The 18130-nt window shown below is 37.7% G+C and overlaps 1 protein-coding gene across 1 annotated transcript in view; it reads left to right on the forward strand.

Annotated features, from left to right (window-relative positions):
* The first annotated feature begins 1981 nt into the window (after positions 1 to 1981).
* The window catches only part of lingo1a (leucine rich repeat and Ig domain containing 1a), a 176451-nt gene continuing 160302 nt past the window's right edge, over positions 1982 to 18130 (forward strand). The window contains exon 1 of the mRNA XM_028450776.1: positions 1982 to 2299. The gene's annotated coding sequence lies outside the window, so the exon portion shown is untranslated. The remainder of the gene's footprint in view (positions 2300 to 18130) is intronic.

Below are 18130 nucleotides of genomic sequence, written 5' to 3' on the forward strand. Positions count from 1 at the left end.
CGCACATGGGGCACATGGCTAGCACGCCACAAAAGCTAATGGGTCTGAAGAGGGAAGATGAACCCTTGCATGCACAATTTTATAGGTACAAATAAATATAAGCACAGTTTTGTGCTTTTGTCAAAAAAGAACAAGAAAAACGCAACAGATTGTATCTAATATAACCATATGACAAAATGGCAAAGAGCTAGAAACGGAGAGTAGTTTTGTATTTTGTATTGAAAAACACACCTTAGAATGCTCATGGTGGCGCAGCACAAACATGTCATTTTTAGGAGACACTTTGTATCGCCCCATGGGATGAGTCGACATGTTCTCGCTTGTTTGACTTCATGCAATATTTAAAAAAAAAATGAAGAACTATGGCTGAAATGGGTTAATTTTGTGGTCAAAGAGGTGTGAAGGAGAAGAAAGTGATCCCTGGTGAGTTTCAAACAGCCGATTGTAGTTATGAATTACGCTGCTGCTGCTGCGATAAACGTACAGTTATTGAAGCAGTGTTTGTCTGACTCATAATCAGAATAGATGCTTAAGTAGCCATGTGTTTTACTTCAACATGTAGTTCATTGGCCCACAATATAGATTGTCAAAAGAATGGACGGGACAAGCTCCCCGGTGGAGTGAAGCTTTTATTTTTAGAGCTCCCCCTGCTGACTGGCTGTAGTATAGGTCATAAACCCCACCTCCTCAATGATAACAGATGGGATGTGGGTCAAACTGTAAAGTTAAAATACTCGTCACATCATTTTTTCTAAACGTAAACTCTGCTGTGATCATTAGTTATTATTACCCTACATCAGGGGTGTCCAATTCCGGTCCTCGAGGGCCACTATCCAGCATGTTTTAGATGTTTCCCTCTTCCAACACACCTGATTCAAATGATTATGATCGTTATCAGGCGTCTGCAGAGCTGGATGAGGAGTTGATCATTTGAATCAGGTGTGTTGGAAGAGGGAAACATCTAAAACATGCTGGATAGTGGCCCTCGAGGACCGGAATTGGACACCCCTGCCCTACATTGTGTTCAAGTGCTCATTTTTCTGTCAACTTTGTTTGAAATAAGTTATTTGACAATGATTGACAGCCTCACATCTTTGATACTTTGCTGTACCTTCTACATTCACTCAGGGATTTAGATTAGTGGCAACATTTTGTATCTTTGTGTTTGTCACAGAAACTACTGCGTAATAAAATTCGACGAGTAATCATATTTAATAATGTTTTATTCCTCTACCGGTTTTATAAATGTAATGGATGAACCATTTCCAACTATAAATTTACTGAAATGCTTAACTTTGTCTCAACAAATCAATGTAACAGTGACAGTTAATATTTTGAGGATTTTTCAAATGTCAGGCCGAGGGTTTTTAAGTGAGGGGACGTTGTGTTTTATTATCTGTTATTATCATAGAACGTTATAGTAATATTCAGTATAGGATTCCCCATTTTTGCTGTATTCAGTTTGTCCACAATTTTTTAATTTTATAAAAACAAGCACATGGAAAGCTGTGGTTGGTATTTGGGGAAATCTGCTGATATGGTGACATTTTTCACGTGTGTTTCTCATTGGTTATCAGCTCGTTGCATCAGCCTCAGTGTATTTCATCTTACTCAGCCATCTTTGCAGCATGTTTATCGGCTCAGCATTGTGCACAAGCAAAAGGGAGGCATTGCTCAGTGTTTGGGGTCCACAAGCAAATCCGATTGCAGCTGACTCTGTGCTCTTTCCCACTTTTATCCGTGAATGTAGCTGTTCAGCATCACTTGTGTCCAGATGCAGGATGTAGTGCAATCATTTCATTAACTCTTGATGTATGTGCTGCTCACACTGCAATCCTGATTGAGAGGAAAACATAAGGAGCAGTGGAGAGACTCCCTCCACCCATTCTCCTTCTCTTTTCTCTCGCTGCAGCTCCTCCCTTCTCCACATCCTCTCCCTTCCTCCGTCTCTCTCTCCATCCCTTTACGATTGTCCCTCTAGCTTCCAGAAGAGACTCCCTCCCTCACCAATGTGTGTGTGTGTGTGTGTGTGTGTGTGCGCCTCTCCATGTGAACTGCATGTGTCAGTGTGTATACACGTGTGGCTTCGCAGCTTACCAGGACTCCTGAAGTGCTTCGGACTTGGATATCGCATCCCTCTCCTCACGCATATTTACCACCATTTTTAACGTCTTTGTAAAGAATCTCAGTTTCCTCTTCTTGGGTGCAACATCTCAATGGAATCTTTGGTCTTTACACTAGAATATTGGATTTAAAAAGCAACCAGTCTGGATCCTGGATTTCCATCATTACGTCTCTGGTAGGAATCTGATCTGTGTTTTATTTGCATGTGTTGCTTTGTTTGTGTTTTGCACTTTCCGTCCTGGTTCAGTTCTCACATCACGTTGACAGGTGCAGGCAGTGCACATGCAGCTAAATGAGGCAGGAGCAGCTATTTAGGAGATGGAGGGAGGAAGCAAACAGAGGACAGGATAAATGTGTCTGTATGTATAGGTCTGTGTGAGCATGCGTGATTATTGAGGTGTGATGCGACAAGGTGGGGCCGACGTGGCTTTGATGGAATGCTTGCCCACCTAATCACAAATACACTTAGAAGCTTTGCCACGTGTATTTGGGTGGAAAAATCACATCTTTTCATTGTTGGTTTGAAACATCATATCAAACCCTTTGGCAGAAAATATAACCATTGGATATTAGAGTTAATATAAATACATTTTATTAAAAGAGAGCAGAAGTGTTTACTTAGACTAAGGCTTGTTTAATGATGACGACACTGATAGATTAAGAGAACGTGAAGTCGTGTTATTGTTTTTACAGCAAGGAAGATATGAACACACACACACATACACACACACACAACCCTTTTCTCAGGGTTGGGGTCAATTATAATTGTAATCACGTGTGTGATATATAATTACAATGATGGTGTAATTGTAATTTTAAAAATCTGTCACTGTCGTAGTTGTAATTAAATTGTAATTGAGTTTCAATTATTGACTTTCTAATTGTAATTGCCATGAAAATTCTATAAAAATTGTCAATTATAATTTAACGCAAAACTGGGTAACCATGTGTTACAGTTCTACATATGTAGTTAACAATTATTAAAATGTGTTTCTGATCAAGCTTTCCTACATTTTACTGTTAAAAAAAATAAATCAATAATTAAATCCTATATTTTCACTGATTATAAAGTCTAACAAAGTAACCAATAGATAGGAAAGAAATTAGATGATAGATATTAGTTTTTAGTGTATTTTACAGCTGATTTAGGACCCGTTAGCATAAGAGATGCTAACAGAAAGCTAACACGAGAAAAAGGTCAACTTTGATTAGGTTGTTTATTTCAGTGATCAATTGTAATTGAACTTTCATAATTGAAAACATAATCATAATTGACTTTCTGAGGATAAAAAATAATTGTAATTTAATTGTAATTGGAAAAAAAATGCTGGTAACTGTAACTGTGATTTAATTGTGATTAAAAATTGGTAATTGGAAATGTAAAATGAAACTGAAAAATGTAATTGACCCCAACCCTGAGCCATATTATTGATACAATTACAGAAATTCACATAAGTTCGTAATTGACCGATTTTTATGAAATTGTCATGTTGGTTTCTCAATAATTCCAGCGAGTGTTATCTGGATCGGATGATGGTTGATCATTTCATGACAAATTTTCGATTTGGAGGTGAAAATTTTTTCCCAAAAACTGATGATGTACCATGATGAGGATCAGTGACTCAGAGAAATACCAGAGAAGATATTTGGTAGTTGGTGGAGGTTTGCACATGTAGATAGTCACAAGGTCAGTTCTGTACGTTCCCTGGATGTTGGAAAAATCCATCATTTTGTATCAGATACTGTCAAAGATGATTGTGCAAATAATAATACTCAAGTACAAGTAAAAAGTAGCTCAATTACATAGTACTTAAAGTAAAAGTCACTATAGTTACTTTCAGCCCCCATGTTTATTTTTGGTAATAAATCTTGCCACGCGTCCCTTGTATACAGTAAACATCTCATGGAAGAGACCAAATCTGGAACTTCATGTATATTCCACAAAGGCATCTGTATTTAATAAAGGGTTTGTCAAAATTATTTTATAAACAAAATAACAGCAATTACATCAATTTAAAAAAATAAAAATTCTCAGGCTCTAAACAAAGCTGACTTTATGAATTTTAAAACTGTGAGAAAAACCTCCATTCAGTGCTGTTTTATATATACGTTTAATCTGATTGGTGGGCTATGATGTCTGCATGATCATCTCATTTCATTTTTTTTTGTAGTTTCCGTGTGTCCGTTGATCATTTTAAAACAAAAAATAATAATTTACTCAGTAACAGTTGGGTGTAGAAATGTAACAAATTACTTAACTTATTGTGAAACGTGCTTAAGTACAAGCAAAATGAACGCAACTCAACTACAGTAACGTGAGTAACTGTAATCCGTTGCTTTCACCTCTGAAAATTGGAGTACACGAGGAAAATCCAATGCAAACATCGGGGAGAACCTGCAACCTCCACAAAGGAAGAACCCAAGTATCCACCCATCAGTTTAAATGAACATTGAGACATCTGTTGTTATTTTTACACACACACACACACACACACACACACACACACACGCACACGCACACGCACACGCACACACACACACACACACACACGCACACGCACACGCACACGCACACGCACACGCACACACACACACACACACACGCAGATGATTGAGCCAAGTTGCTATTTTGGGTCCTCTCTACATGCCGGATTGGCTCTTGTTATTCTGTATTCGTCTCTCACTTTTGTCTTCACAAACTCTACAGAGACGAGAGGGATTTTAAAATGGAAGGAGGAAAGGACATCTTGATATCCAATGAAAAAAGTATGGTTGACAGAGACTCTAGGGCTGTGAATGTTCTCAGTGAACAGAGGAGGAATAAATGGGAACAGAATCGATAGAAGACAGACAGACAGACAGACAGACAGACAGACAGACAGACAGACAGACAGACAGACAGACAGCAGGTGGACGGGGTTGAGATGAACAAAGGTTTCGTGCTCATTTGTAGCAGAAAAGGTGTCGTTGGAGGTAAAAAAAAAAAAATGGCTGAGGATAAATCCAAACACTTAACATACATATTATGGATCAGGGTTGGGGTCAATTGTAATTGTAATCGTTTAGTTAATTATCAATTACAATTATGGTATTGCTTTAATTGTAATTGTAATTAAAAAAAAATAAAAAATCTTTTGCTTTTGTAATCATAATGAATTTTGTAATTGAGTTCAGATAATTGACTTTGTAATTGTAATTGTCATGACAATTTTATGAAAATGGTTAATTATAATTTAATGCAAAACTGTAGAACCATGTTACAGTTCTATGTACAGTGCTACACGTATGTACACAGTTTTTAAAATATATTTCATATCAAGCTTTCCCACATTTTACCATTAAAAATAATTAAAATCTAAGGCTATTCTGACACAAAAAAAAAGGCTCAGACGCCCACACTAAAATTATTAAAACCTATATTTTCATTGATTAGGAAGCCTAACAAGGTAACCAATATATAGGACAGAAATTAGATGATAGACTTTGTTTTTAATGTTTTTTTACAGCTGATTTAAGATCTCTCATCATAATAAATGCTTTTATTAGGATTTTTAATTTATTTTAGGTTTAGTAATTGTGATTATTTGTAACTTGAACATAATTGGGATAAAAAAAAAATATTCTAATTTATTTGCAATTGGGGAAAAAATGCTGGTCACTGTAATCGTAATTGAACTGTAATTGAACATGGGTAATTGAAAACATTATTGTAATTGAGCCCAACCCTGTTATGGATGGACCAAGTCCTTCATCTTTTACATGCCTGGCTGCATTTCCTGTAAAATACGTCAATATTAATCACATCTCCTCCATTTTCAGGGAAAAAATACTAGAGCAATAAAAGATGGAAAAATAATGAAAAAAAATCAAATTACCCCACATTGTGTAGACCTGTACTGACTCTCTTTCAGACATTTATTTCCAAAAGAAATACAGGAGCAGTATCAAGATCTTGAGCGTGGAAAAAATATTATTATGAACAGCATGAGCAAAATGTCGAAAGCAGGATGATGATTGGTTTTCTCAGTTACTTTTTTTTAAATTTGCTGTACCAATTTATAATTTCTGATGCAGCAGGGAGTTCTAGGTTTTTAATATAAATATTATGGATTTGTTTAAATTGAGCTTTGGAGGGATTAAAGGAAGGAATCAGGTTATTCAGAGCTAATCAATCACTTTGATTCAGGGTCAGTGTGTTTCTCTTTCCCACTCTATCAAACCCACAAACACTGATGCATAAACACAGGATATATAAATATAATTTTTTTCTGGGGGGGGGGGGGGGTGGCTGGAGTAATTCCCTTCCGGTTTGGCTGCAGTAGCTACTCATCCTGCAGTGGGTGACTCTCATCCAAGTGTGAGTCAGACTGCCTGTGAATGTTTTTCCACCTACTGCCAAGTAGCACTGATATTACCCGTCACCAAATGAGAAATTAACAACTAATTTCTTCCCTCCCCCACCTCAACTCTCAAGTCAGTCATTCTAAAGGCCATTCTTGCAAATAATGGTTATTACCGATGTGGTTTAATGATTTACCATGATGCATGAAATTAAGTTGGCAAATTAGTTACAGCAATTCACAGTTAATAGTGTCCTTAGTGGTGAGCCAGCGTTGGGAAGGTCTTTATGTGCAGAAGGACACAATCCAACACCTTGGAAAATCAGCGACATTTTCTATACTTTTCTCTGTGGGATAACGCAAAGCAAACACGCAACTCAGCCCACCCGACCCAGCAAGTTGTCACTGGATGGAACCCGTCAGCATGGGTATCCACGTGTGCCGTGGAGCATCTGATAGGCAGCAGTTGACAAACGAATGGTTACTACAGGTAAGACAACACTAAGGGGTGGATTCACTAAGGCTGGTAAACCAAGTGCGTCCCTAAATCCTTTAGTGGCGCTGTTTCCTCACCTGCTGCAGGGAAGTCACTAACAATGCGGCCCTTATAGCTACACGTGTAAACGTGGTTAAGACCGTCCTATTTAGATGAACATTTTGCTCATTCAACACGGAGCGATGAGTGCACAGAAGCACAAAATGACATTTGAGGAAGTTCAATTGGAGGCGGGTGGACTTCTGTTTTGGACAGATTTGGACAGAAACCGTCCTATTGATCTATTGATGCCATTGATCTGAGTTAATACAGCAACAGAGTCTGTCAATCAGCCGATCAGCACCATTTGAAGATGATCTACTGAGCAGGGCTCAGCTGATTCTGGCCTGACGCTCCTGACATCAACTCAACACGAGAGTTTTCCGGTCAAAACATGGAGAGAAAGAGCTCATTGGAGCGCTGCGTCCTGAGCGACATCCATGGATCTCCGTGCACAGCATCCTCTCTGCACCACACACACACCAGACCGTTCATTTGTGATCATCTAATAAAGGACACAACATAGCAACTTTCTAGACCCTGATCATATAAAGGTATTTTGTAATTGGATAAGATCAAGGTCATTATGAATCCTATTTAAGAAAAACTTACTAAAGAAAACTAAAGCTCATTTAAAAAAGCACAATCACATGAACGCACCAGATTTTGAGTTTTTTTTACTGTAATTGTGGAAAAGAGGAAGTTAAGAGGTGTATTGCACCTGAACTCTGGTTACCTTTGCTGCCTGGTCATGCTTCAGAGGAGGCCAGAAATCGAGAGAATACTGTACGTGTGTTTCTGTAAAGTCATTCAAACTTCTATTGATTCATCTGGTGTCTAATCCTAGTTGGACCAAAATCAGGGAATTCTCACAAGTCAATGTGGAACTAGTTTGAAAACTTTCAGTTGATTGCTGGAAAACATCATATGATGCCTGCCGCACATTAGAGAGGGGACATCGTATGAAAGCAGTTTCAGATGCTTATGCCAAATGTCTCAAAAAAAAAAAAAAAAATAGCAAGAATCATGGTTGTAGAGATCCGAACTTTTGTTTTGATAAAAAAGGCAAGTTAACCTCAATTATTGGGAAGGTGGATTTACTCATCTGATCATTCCGGTGTAATTAATTCGTAATGACATAACTCCGAGGATATTAAGTCCAAAAACTGTTCAGTATGCGTTACATTAATGTTCACTGGACTTGAAACGTATATTCCATGCTCACTTTGTACATTTTGTGTTTAAATTCTATTTTATATATGGGCTTTGATTTTTCTTTCGCACAAATTCTAAGAAATATCTGTAAATGTACTTGGCAATAAAAAACGATTCTGATTCTGAAAATGAGAAATTAACAACGAGTCATGTGCTAACATCTCACAAGGAATCAGTAAAAAGTAGTTTAATCAATATGAGGCAAGATTTCCAGACCAAATACACAAATAGGTTAAGAAGTGCTTCTTTTAATGAATGCTATTCCTTAATGCATGCACGTCTCTACTTTGATCACTGTTAGAGAGCAGAGTCTAAATCAAGCTGCCAATAACACAAATTACCATGGATGATGCACTCACAGTCCCAGCTCTATTTCTGGATCAGATGTGAAGTGTAACATTAAGACAATATTTCACTCCTTCACCTCCCACATACTGTACATGTCATACCCTTTTATTTTGGCTCTATCAAACTCTTTTGCCCCTCGTTTTCACATTCAAGTCTAGTAACAAGCGTATGCATTCACAATTCACAGTTTTTCAGTCAAGGTATTACAAAAATGCACAAAGCTGACTTATTTTGTGAAGCTTGTGAAAAGGCAAACCCTCTTCAGCTGGATTTTGAATAGAAAAATTGTAAAAAAAAAGCAACAAGGAGGAGCAAAGAGAGCCGAGAGTCAGTGATCTGTACGAACAATGCTCAGGAAGTCCTTGGATTTACTCTGGCACAAATATGTTACAATAGCATTTCTGTTCTCGCCAGTGTATCATCAGCATCAATGTTTCTCCTGCTGTTAATGCAAACACCAACCAGCTTCTTTTCCTCCTTTACTGCCACAACATTCTCTCGGGCAGTGTTTCTCAAATGAGGGTACGTGTACCCATAGGCGTACGCGATGGCAGTACAGGAGGGTACTTAGAGAGCAACTCACAAAACGACAACAAAGCCACACAAAATAGGAGCAAAATATACTGAATAATAAAAAAAACAGAGAAACAACAACAATAAAATACACAAAATGACACACAGAGAAAATACTATTACCAGCGACACATAAAACGACAACAAAGACACACTAAATGAGAGAAAAACACACAAAACTACTAAATACAGAAAAATAACAGAGAAACATACAAAATGACATAAGAAACAACCCAATGACACCAAAAACACTAAGACAGTGCTGCTCAGACCTGCGCTGGATGATGGTCAGTACAGTAGATCATATTCAAAGAATGCAGACTGATTGACAGACTGTGTAACTGTATTAACTCAGATTAATGGTAGATCAATAGGACGGTTTCTGTCCTAATCTGCCTGTTTTGCATGCATTGATCAGAGCAAAGTTAGAGGACCGGACGGAGCACCCACATTAAATCAGGGGGAAAAATATAATTAGGTTTTAAAGTAAAGTAAAACATTCGTATTTGTTTCTTTAGTTTTCTACATCATTAAATGTTTGTGCAGCAGACAGAGAAATTTAACTTCCTCAAATGTCAGTGCTTGTGCACACTGATGTCTCCACGTTGAACGAGCAAAACGCTCACTTAAATAAGGGTGGTCTGCACCAGTTCTGCACGTGCACTAATCATTGCTACAATCTTAGTGAATTCTACGCAGCAGGTGAGGAAACTGCGTCACTAAAGGATTTAACGAAGCAACTGGTTTAACATCCTTTAATATAGATCTTTGTGAATCCGCCCCACACTGTATAAACCCAAATAAGTTACCAGAACTCTAAAAAATTGAGGCAATCGATTAACTTAAAAGTCAATATTTTCAACAACTTAAGTAAAAAGGTTGAATGACTCGCTACTTGTACTTTTTGATAACAGTTAAATTAAAGTGTTATATGAATTACATTTATTCCTAAATAATTCTTATTTGAATCAATAGGACTTTATCATTCTTAGCATGTGATTACACAATTCTATTAAGATGTACTTAATTTGTGTTTTTAAGTTGTGCTACTTATAATCAAAAATACTTCCATTTACTCAAAAAAGAATTATTTAAAGTTACTCAAAAAGGAAGAACATGTTACACCAACTTATTGACATAATGAAATTAGTAGAACTTTTCCTATCACTTTCAGTATAAACTAATTAATCTGTTTAATTACTTGAACGTTTGGGTTTACAGTGCATGCACTGAGAGAGAATAATTAAAATAATACCAACAACACAAAATGATGATAGAATTTATTTTGATTAAAATATGAGCTGAAAATAGTGGGGGTCTGTGTTTGATTCATGAGGAGGGAGATGAATAATAATAAATAATGAAAACTGAAGAAATAAATCAATTCATGAGACACTAAATTCTGTTTTATTCCACTTATTTACAAAATGAGATTATTTTAAATGTGTGTATATCACTCATTCATTCCATCTTTATGTTCTGTTTTTGTTTTACAGAATTCTGAACAAAATCTATAGACGGACATAAGGGGGTACTTGGATTCAAAAGTAAGAGAAAGTGGGTACTTGAGTCAACAAATGTTTGAGAACCACTACTGCTCTGGGGTTTTCTTCAGATATTAGCAGTATAGAAATATAATAATTGATGAGAGAATTGTATACAGTGTCTATTCACTCAGAGAGAAAGAACACTGTCTATTAGGCATTAAGGTCATAAGGAACACAGATATAAGAGAACGTCTGTCTAACCCCTTAGCAGTGTATTAAAGATAAGTAGGAAGTGCTAATGTGCTTTAGATTAGTGGTTCTCATAGTGGGTTTAGTGGTGTCCATTGGGACTGTATGAGTACGTACCAATGTCATTGATACTTATTAAACTTATTGATATCATGGTCCTGGAGGGCTGCAGTTCAGCAGATATAGATGCCTGCCTGCCTCAACACACCCAACTGTTATCAAACTACGTGCACAGGTACTGGGATCAGATTGAAAATTGTACTTTTATGAAGATTTTAGACATTTTAAAACTGCATGGCGATTTTATTTATTTATTTTTTATCAGATAAAAACATATTGTTGGTAAAAACCAAGGTAAAAGTAAAGTAAAAACACTTACTATGCATCCGTCTACGGGACTGCACATCCCACAATGCAATGCAAGAAACGTTTGCAACACTACAGTCCTTCCTTACGACACAGCTGCTGGGACGTGATAAACCGACCATACAATATTTGTTAAATACTTTAATAGTACACATTTAAATATATGACTGTTTTGTGGTGTTTTAAATTGTTAATTATACATATTAAAAATGGATAAAATGACAATACACAACATTGGCAATCATTAACCCAACAGAAAATAAGATAAAAACCGAAATAAATCAGAATTCACTCAAAACATAATTGTCTTTATCTTTTTAAATCATTCATCTGATAAAAAATAAATACATATTGCAGAGTGAGGGGATCACAGGGAATACTGGGAGCAAACTAGAGCAGAAATGAAGCCAAGGGAATTGCTGACATTTTTTGTCTGGTGAAGAAATACGTGAAATCACAGTAAGTATCCGTTTACTGGACTCCACATCCCACAATGCAATGCATAGAACTTTGCCGAAAATTTTAAATATGATAATTTTTGCAAGATTTTTTGATCAATGATAAAACAAAAAAGTGAATGTATGGGCAGTTTAAATAGAGAAAAGCTCATTTAAACAATAAACACATGCTGGGTTCATTACACATTTTTGCAAAATAAAAGTGACATTTTTAAATGTCAACAAAGTATAATTGCGCTTTGAACGTGTTTCCATTGAAGGTTGTTTTGGGCCGGAGCCTTGTAACTCCCGTGAAATCTCATCCTGTGTGACTTCGCTGCAGAAAGACGGATGTTCTAAACCTCCTTATAACACTCTGTATTCATTTGTTGTTTCATGTGTCCATACCAGCCTGTCATTGCCCGATCTCATTAGATCTCTGAAGCTAAGCAGGTCTGGGCCTGGTTAGTGGTTGGATGGAGACCACTGAGAATTCTAGGTGCCACAGTGAAGGACAGTCGCTCCAGTAGTATCTGTCATTGTGTCCTTGGGCAAGGCACTTCATCCACATTGCCTAGTTTGAATGTAGTGTGTGAGTGAGTGTTGGTGGTGGTCGGAGGGGCCGAAGGCACACTATGGCAGCCTCAGTCTGCCCCATGGAAGCTGTGGCTACAATAGTAGCTTACCACCGCTAAGTGTGGAGTGAAAGAATGTCTTAATTCTGTAAAGCGCTTTGATTGTCTATGATAAAGAATTATATAAAATCCAAAGCATTATTATTAATGTGGCAGTAATAATTTTTAAGTAATACTAAGAAAAGTCCTTGTCTCCTCTTCTGTCTGCACGTACCGCGCCATGTTTACCTGGGGAGAGGTGGTCATGTGACCAGGCACGTCACGTTCTGTGACGTGTAATTGCGGTAAAAGTGTTTCCATAGCGCTTTTGCGACACATTTCAATATCAAAATGTCTGAAATTCCTCCTCATGAAAGCGTAAAAACTATTTTGCGATATTTAACTGTTTTTTCAAAAACAGGTGTTTCCATTACCAGTTTTTATTGCACTATTTAGATTTTGTGCATTTCCAAGGGTAATGGAAACACAGCTTCTGGCAGCTTAAATACTGATTAAGAGAACAGCTCATTTAAACGTGACTGTGTCTGATTGCGTTTGTTGTATCACGTGTGCGTCAAAGACTCAATCTCCAGTTATTTGTAATGCAGCTGTTTGAGTCGTCTGGCTGTTAAACACCACTATCAGTCTCATTAGTATGTAGCCTTCTACAATCATCCAATCACAGTATTTTCCTGCTGTAGTACTTTACGAAGCATGAGCCTAATCAGTAAAACAAATGCACCTGTGCTCCGTGCAAACCCTGACACCGAGTCAATCACCACGTTTATTCCTACTTGAGTGTTTTGCTGTAATCCTGCCTTTGACTGTCTCAAACTCACATGTGACTGATGTTTCAACTGCACACCTCAGATTTACTCTGTTCACCTAATAATGGTGTTTCCCTTTCAGACTTCCTATGGGACACTGTATAAAAAACCTCTTTGACAGATCGTCTCTTCTAGTCTGTCATATCTGTAGTGAAATCTCAGCAAAATGACAGTCACACTCTCTTCATTGGAAGCAACTCTAGGAAAGTTTAATGCAGTACATTTTACACTTACAACCTTGATATCAAACCACCTGTAGACTACAAAAGTAGCTTTTACCTGTATCTACAGCAGTGTTTCTCAAATTAGAAAGAGGGGAAAATTAACAAATGAAAGTGGGGTTTTATAATATTTATTTTTTTTTAAAAATGATCATAATAATAGTAAAGATTACCAGCAAATCACAAAACGACAACAAGAACACACAAAATAAGAGAATTGAATAATAAAAGGAACAGACAAACAACAACAAAATACACAAAATGACTCCAAAAATACACAAACTAAGAGAGAAAAATACTTACTATGACCAGCAACACAAAAACAACAACAAAGACACACTAAATGAGAGAAAAATACATAAGATCACCACAAAATACACAAAAATAACTGAGAAACATCACAAACAACACAAAGAATCAACCAAACAACACCAAAAAAACACACACACTAGAATAATTTAAATCAGGGCCGTCCAATTTGGGACACGCGGGCCAAAGTTTACCCGCAAGCGACTGGTTTTGTCCCGTTGCCCATATTTGAAAATTTTATTTTATTATCATTTTTTTATACATATATATTTATTTTTATTTTTTATTTTTTTGGAGCATGTTCTGCTCTCTATAGTAGGCCTACTTTACTCTATATAGCACTTATTATGTATTAATGTAATACAGTACGGTGATTAATAAGAAAAAATCTAAAGCTGATGTCCAATTACATTTTTTCTTGAGTTTTAAAGGATTGTTTAAGGCACTGTAAAATATAGTGTTTTGATCATATAGGCGAGGTATGTTTTGTCCCATTTTGTTGAATTTATATTGTACTAATTGTCTTTGAAGATGTTTAGCTGTTTCATCATTTTTTGCCATGAAACACAAAACTACCTTAAGTGTTTACTTTTCACAGTTACATTATTGGCATATTTCATTTCATGCACTGTAACTTGACTGTTTAGTTTTGGCCCGCGGCCCTCCACCGCGATTCATTTTTGGCCCCTAAATGAAAAGAATTTGGGCACCCCTGATAAATAATATCAACGCACAAAAACGTCCAAAAAACACAAAATAAGAGAAAAACATACTGAATAATAATAATAACAATCAACAACAAAATACACAAAATGACACCAACAACACACAATAATAAATTATTTCGATTAGAACATGAACTGAAAATACAAGAGTCAGTCTCGGTCCCACATCAGGAGGGAGATGACCATATTTGGTAAAAACTAGAAATAAACCTATTCATGAGGCACTAAATATTGTTTCATTCACTTATTTATGAAGTTAGATTTTTTAAAATGTGTGTTATCACTCATTCATTATGGTGTATATTTTTTTTTCACAGAATTCTGAGTAAAACGTTGTAATCGGACAAAGGGGGACTTGGATTCAAAAGTAAAAGAAAGAGGGTGCTTGAGCCTAAGAAGTTTGAGAACCACTGCTTACACCATAACACACGTTGCTAGCACGTGTTGGTAATTGAGTATCTTTACGAGTTGGGCCAAGTGATCCTCCCAGCCGGGCATTAATTCTACATTACTATTCATCACCGGTTCCAGCAGGGAGACGCCGAGGTTGGCAGGACTTGGAGCGAGAGTATTCAGATGGCAGAGGTGCTGGTAGTGTAAGGTTCCTCTGTATCTACACCCTTCAGCTTGAGCTGTAATGAATAAGTGGGCCAGGCTCAGGTGAGCTTTTCACACTTAAGCCAAATTGGAAAAAAGACCCACAGAGCAGAGAGGTAAGTGGCACTGGTGATCTCTCCATCAAGGGGCTTGGGTAGTATTATTACAGGATGAGCCTCTCTGGGTTCAGGGAGGCATTTCACTGCAGAGACTTACAACGCATTTGAAAAGGCATAGGCACAGGTTGACAGTAGGAAGATGATATAAGTGAAAAGTTACACGGTTGTACACTCACTATAAGAGTGAAAACATTATCAGGATTTCTAGAACTCTTTTTAAAATCTAGTCTATTGCAAATATGTTGGGGAAACGATCAAAGAAGTGCTACTTAAAGGCTCAAACATGCTCGGTCGTACACCCGCAAAGCAGAATCCATGCAGGCTCCTCACGGACTCCGCGGGGCCAATTAAATGCAAAGCTCAGATTTTACTCCCGCACTGACTTCTCTGCTCAGTTGGTGTCACACAAAACACTGCTCGACATTGTATCGACCCTCCATTAAATGTAACACCGACCTGTATTTCATCCATCTGGGAAACAGAGCAGGAGAGATTTAGACAAGCTACGACAGTAGCGACACCTTTAAAGGTCCTATATCATGCAAATCAACTTTTTTGAGATTTTAACCTTGTTAATTCCTTATCAAAAAACACTCCCAAAGTAGTATTGGGATTCCTTCCTGTGTCTCTGAGAAATCCTCAACAATCCTGCTCTCTGAGCTGCTTCTCTGTCTGCTTCTGAAAAATGAGCGGTTCAAATTCTAGTGACATCGCTAGAAGTCTGAACCGCCCCCTCCAGGAAGTGCGTGTTGCTGGTGCCACGCCTCCACAGTGAACATACACGCCCATTCTCTCTGGTGCAAGCGTGCCGAAGAACATCAGTCTGCACAGGGAAAAGAAACGGTTTTTGTTTTTGTACCAAACGATAATGTCTGGTAACCGAAAATGTGTGTTCGACAGCGAAGTCCTCGGAATTTGTTCAACCTTCCTAAAGAAGCGTCAACTCGCTAGGAGTGGTTGGAATTGATCTCTGGAAGCACGCGACTCACCAACCAGCATCCGTTAGTGTGTGACCGTCACTTTACAGAAGACTGCTTGGTGAACCTTGGCCAGTTCTAAAGTGGATTGTCCAGTAAATTACCTTTTCAAACCGGAGTGATTCCCACCGTGAAACCCACTGATGGAAAGGACACAGCCGTAAGGAAATAAGCCTCTAGCCAAATGTTAGCCATACTCACTTCTTTGTTTTTATATGTGAAATACATTCTCTGGAACTGCTTACAAAGTGTGGTGGGCGTGTCTGTTGCCCATGCTGTCAGGGCTCTAAGGCTACGTCATGAAATGGGAGCCCTCACACGGGGAGAGGCGGCGCTCCGAGAAACCGTGCGTCTCAACTTCCGAGTTGAAAGAAAATAAGTCATATTAGTATTTTATTTTGCAAAATGTAAAATATTATCCATATGTGACTGTAGTTGATTTTGGAATGTCTTAATATAGCATGAAATAGGACCTTTAAAACACGTCCCAGGAGTACAAGGACTACAGAGAAGCGCTAAGAATCATGGGACTACGCGGCTGTGTGCCCAAGTATATAAGCTCTGAGGAGAGCGCACAGTCCGTGCTGAGTCCGTTGTGCGCAGGTCCCACACGAGTATGTTTGAGTCTTTATACACTGTTTTCCAGGAAAAACATGTGGACAATCATTGCAGATGTAATCAGTGGTTTGCCAAAATATCGATACAATCAACAAAAAAGTCAGCAATATCATTCGTAACAATAGCACCCAGAGCACAAAACCTCCGCCAAGCGCCAAATATCCTCTATCAGATAGTGGCAGTTATCTGCATCAGTGATCCTGATCATGTCACCGTTATTATTCACACTTTTAAAGGCTTGGAAGAAAAATTCTATCCCCATTAATAATAATACCGTACGTCCAAATGTATGGACAGCCACATTTTTTCCCCAAAAATTGCGATGAAATGCACAATCGGGATCTGATCCAGATGAAACTCAGTGGGGTAATGAATCGAGGAAGGAGCCAAACATAACTGAGTGAAGATTGGTTAATTATGAACTGAGATTCACCAATGACAAGAGATACATTACATTTCTACAATAAAATACACCAAATATAAATGCTTTGACTAAAATATAAAGAGTTTAACTAGAATCAATCATTCAGCAGAAAAAAAGTGGTTTTGAGGTTCACTTCCTCTTTAAAAGGTTTGTTCCTGTTTGATTGTAATACGATTGTTGAGAGGAAACAATGCCAATATGAGGCCATAAAAGATCCATTACCCACATGGAGGCACTTTCATCACATTTCACATATTTTTCATTAGCTGCTAGAAGGGTAACTACCACACGACCAATCATGCAGCGTAAACTCTCCAGCCACACTAATAGATCAAATGCTGTTTCTTCTCTTCTACTCTCTACGCCATGAGGATTGTGTTCTCTCTCTGCTCCTTTCATTACACATCTCTTTATCCTGCCACAGCGTTCCGTTTGAACTGGAATCGAAGTCAAAATGATTGAGGCAAAAAAAAGTCAATGGGTTGTCTTTACGAGCTCGCTCGTGTGTGTGTCAGAAACACAAGTCTCCACAAGTTTCATCATGATGTCACCACTTTCATGACGCTATACTTCAATAATCAAACACCTCCAGAATATAGCAACCTCCTGTACAGTAGAGCTGTGAATTTAAATATGGAGGGGGCACTTGATTATAGCTGTAAAATGACCCTTTTCATATAAAGTTCAGCTCATTTTGGTTGCAAATTAAATGTCAGCTGTGGTTTAGAAGGCTGAGCAGGTGTGCCACACGGAATACTGATCATCTGCAGCCATTCTTATATACATCAACTTTATAACCCCATGGGCTGCTTCAAAAATCCATTTGACCATAATTTTGCCTTCAATAGAATTGATTTGAGTGCACTGACTATTACTCCAGCTCAACCCCTGAAACAAAAAGAACATCTCCAAAGCTGGTTATTTTTTTTGGAGGAATTATACATTTATTTAAAACCGGGCTTGCGGCTGACTACATCTAAAATAATACGTTTTAAATAAAAAATTATCAGCAGTATACAGTGTTG

Source organism: Gouania willdenowi, chromosome 6 (genome assembly GCF_900634775.1).
Source record: "Gouania willdenowi chromosome 6, fGouWil2.1, whole genome shotgun sequence".
NCBI lineage: Eukaryota > Metazoa > Chordata > Actinopteri > Blenniiformes > Gobiesocidae > Gouania > Gouania willdenowi.